Source organism: Suncus etruscus, chromosome 7 (genome assembly GCF_024139225.1).
Source record: "Suncus etruscus isolate mSunEtr1 chromosome 7, mSunEtr1.pri.cur, whole genome shotgun sequence".
Classification (NCBI taxonomy): domain Eukaryota; kingdom Metazoa; phylum Chordata; class Mammalia; order Eulipotyphla; family Soricidae; genus Suncus; species Suncus etruscus.
The window spans coordinates 96,049,785-96,053,867 of NC_064854.1; positions in this window are offsets into that span (position 1 = coordinate 96,049,785).

Below are 4,083 nucleotides of genomic sequence, written 5' to 3' on the forward strand. Positions count from 1 at the left end.
TTGTTAGGTTTGCCAGTGGTCTATCAATCTTGTTTATTTTTTCAAAGAACCAACTTCTGCTTTCGTTGATCTTTCGGATTGTTTTTTGAGTTTCCACTTCGTTGATTTCTGCTCTCAGCTTTGTTATTTCCTTCTGTCTTCCTATTCTTGGGTCCTTTTGTTGAGCATTTTCTAGTTCTATTAGCTGTGTCATTAAGCTACTCAGGTAAGCTCCTTCTTCCTTCCTGATGTGTGCTTGCAAAGCTATAAATTTTCCTCTCAGTACTGCTTTTGCTGTGTCCCATAAGTTCTGAGAGTTTGTGTCTTTATTGTCATTTGTTTCCAGGAACCTTTTTATTTCCTCCTTGATTTCATCTCGGACCCACTGGTTATTGAGCATGAGGCTGTTTAACTTCCAGGTGTTAAAGTGTTTCTTCTGAGTCCCTTTGGAGTTCACAAATAATTTCAGAGCCTTGTGGTCAGCGAAGGTAGTCTGCAAAATTTCTATCCTCTTGATCTTATGGAGGTATGTTTTATGTGCCAGCATGTAGTCTATCCTGGAGAATGTCCCATGTACATTGGAGAAGAATGTGTATCCAGGTTTCTGGGGATGGAGTGTCCTATATATATCCACTAGGCCTCTTTCTTCCATTTCTCTCCTCAGGTCTAGTATATTCTTGTTGGGTTTCAGTCTGGTTGACCTGTCCAGTGTTGACAAAGCCGTGTTAAGGTCCCCCACAATTATTGTGTTGTTGTTGATATTATTTTTCAGATTTGTCAACAGTTGTATTAAATATTTTGCTGGCCCCTCATTCGGTGCATATATGTTTAGGAGAGTGAATTCTTCCTGCTCTATGTACCCCTTGATTAATATAAAATGTCCGTCTTTGTCCCTTACAACCTTCCTGAGTATAAAGTTTGCATTATCTGATATTAGTATGGCCACTCCAGCTTTTTTATGGGTGTTGTTTGCTTGGATAACTTTTCTCCAGCCTTTTATTTTGAGTCTATGTTTGTTCTGACTATTCAGGTGCGTTTCTTGTAGGCAGCAGAAGGTTGGATTGAGTTTTTTGATCCATTTAGCCACTCTGTGTCTCTTAACTGGTGCATTTAGTCCATTGACGTTGAGAGAAAGAATTGTCCTGGGATTTAACACCATCTTTATTTCAAAATTTGGTGTGTCTTTTGGGTAGTCTTGTCTTAGATTAGGTCTTTCAGTTTTTCTCTTAAGACTGGTTTTGTGTCTGTGAAGTTTCTGAGCTGTTTTTTGTCTGTGAAACCATGTATTCTTCCATCAAACCGGAAAGTGAGTTTTGCTGGGTATAGTATTCTGGGTGAAGCATTCATTTCATTCAGTCTTGTCACAATATCCCACCACTGCTTTCTGGCATTGAGTGTTTCTGGTGACAGGTCTGCTGTAAATCTCAGAGAAGCTTGCATGAACATGATTTCCCCTTTTGATCTTGCTGTTTTCAGAATTCTGTCTCTATCTGTGGGATTTGTCATTGTGACTAGGATGTGTCTTGGGGTGGTTTTTCTGGGGTCTCTTTTGGTTGGTACTCTTCGGGCATGCAGGATTTGATCACATATATTCTTTAGCTCTGGAAGTTTCTCTTTAATGATGTACTTGACCATTGATTCTTCCTGGAAATTTTCTTCCTGGGTCTCTGGGACTCCAATGATTCTTAAGTTGTTTCTGTTGATCTTATCATAGACTTCTATTTTCGTCTGTTCCCATTCTTTGACTAATTTTTCCATTGTCTGCTCATTTGCTTTAAGTTTTTTGTCCAATCTCTCCTGCTGTATGGAATTGTTATGTATCTCATCTTCCACAGCACCAAGTCTATTCTCAGCTTCTGATACCCTGTCCCAGAGCTTATCCATTTTGTCATTCACTTCGTTTACTGACTTTTTCAGTCCTGTTAGTTGACATGTTATTTCAGTTTGGAGTTTTGTCATTTCTGCCTTCATATTTTCTTGGTTCTTATTAGTGTTCTGTTCAACTCGATCCATGGTTTCTTGGAGTCTGTTGAGCACCTTCCATATTGCTAGTCTAAAGTCCTTATCTGAGAGGTTGATTAGTTGTTCAGTCATTATCTGGTCCTCAGAATTGTCATCTTCATTCTCTATGTCTGATGCTGGCCTGCGTTGTTTCCCCATTGTCACACTTGTATTGTGGGTTTTTTCTACGTGTTGTGGTGGTATTTATTGTCTATATGATGTAGGCAGCACACTCCTCTGGCTCCTCCCTTTCTGGATGGGCTGACTTGCCTCTAAGGGAGGGGAGTCCTCCGTGGATGAAGCCTCACACTGGGTCAAATCTTAGGCCCGAGTATGCAACAGAGAAGACAGTCCAGAGAGAAATGTTTGCTTCTGTGATATAGCGCCGTTCTTAGTGTGATTTTTCCTTCTTGTTGCAATGGAGTTCTTTCCTTAGAAAGGCTCCTCTGAGCCTCTTTTTGCCCCACTCGCAAGAGTTTCACGCAAGAGGACAGTAGACAGACATAGACAGGTCACACTCACAGTCTTTCACAGTTGAGCCCCACTGGGCCGGTGTACTTTCGCGGATTTTCCCCGCCTGGTGTCACACACAGGGAGCCAGCTCTTGCAAAGCTTAGCCGGTTTTTATGCTCTGAAGTCCCTCCTGAAAATCCATGGAGCATTTTTTCATGTGCCTTTTGGCCATTGGAATTTCTTCTTTAAGTTTAGCTGCACTAGATCAGCTGAGTCTGGAGATGGCTTCTTGATTTCTTGTAGGAGTTTCTCCATAAGAAGAAATAAGCTGAGGAGGGAAAGAAAAAAAAAAGGAGGGAGATATGCCCAGAGTCCACATACCCTATCTCTCACCAGGGTCTCCCTCAGGTCCTTCTGGAATCTCTCCACATCACCTTGCTCTGAGTTTGCTCCTGTTGCAACTGACCCAGAAGTCTCCTTAAGCAGCACCTGCTGATTCAGCTGTTTTTTTTCTCAGAGACCAGCTGCAGATAGGTCACCAGGTTTCTGAAAAGTTCCCAGATTGTGCTGTGACTGCCCAAGATACTGGTATGTTTTGCTCCAGAGACTGCCTTTTTATTCTGCAAGTCCACATACAGGAATGACACTGGGAAGGAGGAAAGGCATCTGGGCACAAGAATTGGAGGATCTTCAACTCAGTCTATTTACTTAAGCCTAGTTTAGGGAGCAATGGTGACTTTTTTCTGTCCTGACTCTGTTTTGTACTGTTTTAGGGGCATTTTTTTCGAAGAAGAGGACAGATGCTTACCATTGGATGATGATTCTGCCTACTTTGGGGTTTATATAACCCCATGATCAAGGTGAAGAGATTGAGGAATTTGTCTGTCCCTCATATCAAGGTGCCTAGTAGAGTTGACCTTTCTACCCCAAAGTCCAGGCTTAAGTTTGGGGAAAATTTCTCCATTTGGAGTAGCAAGATTAGTTTTGGAAAAATTTCTGTCTCCCATATCGATACTAAGTTTGAGTGACATTTTTGTGCTCCAATTTAAAGAGACACTGCTTTGAGGGACTCATTTGCCCCAGGGTAAGATGACTCTTTTGGGGGACATTTCTGGCCCCTGCATCAATATATTGAAATTGGGGTCATTTCTGCCACCCCTCCCACATTGGTCCCATTTCTGTGGCACAAGATACATCTCCCATCGAGAATTTTGTATGGTACGTGATTTTTGCTCCTACCCTGACTATTCTCCCTCAAACCTGTCAATGATCATATTATGCCTTGATCATTGATGTGTTTTTGGAATGCAGCATCCTCAGGTTTTCCTGAGCCTATCGTGTTCCTCTGCCTGCTCTGTCCTTGTTTTCTCACCTGCCTAGTTACACATCTGCTGCAGAGTGTGTTTGGGTCTGTCCATGACTTCTCTTCTGCCAGGGTGGCTTTGGAACCCAGTGGCATTCATGGATCTTTTATCTCCCAGTTTAATTCTAAGGTTTTCAGTTTCAATTCATGGATCTTTTTTCATTCTTCCAGTATACATGGACGGGTGTGGAGCAGACACTGTGAGACTCATGTGCATAGCAGGAAATGAGGCTCCATGTGGTTGTTTGGATCCTCTACCTAACTCTAGGGGCAATGCACTTCTCTCC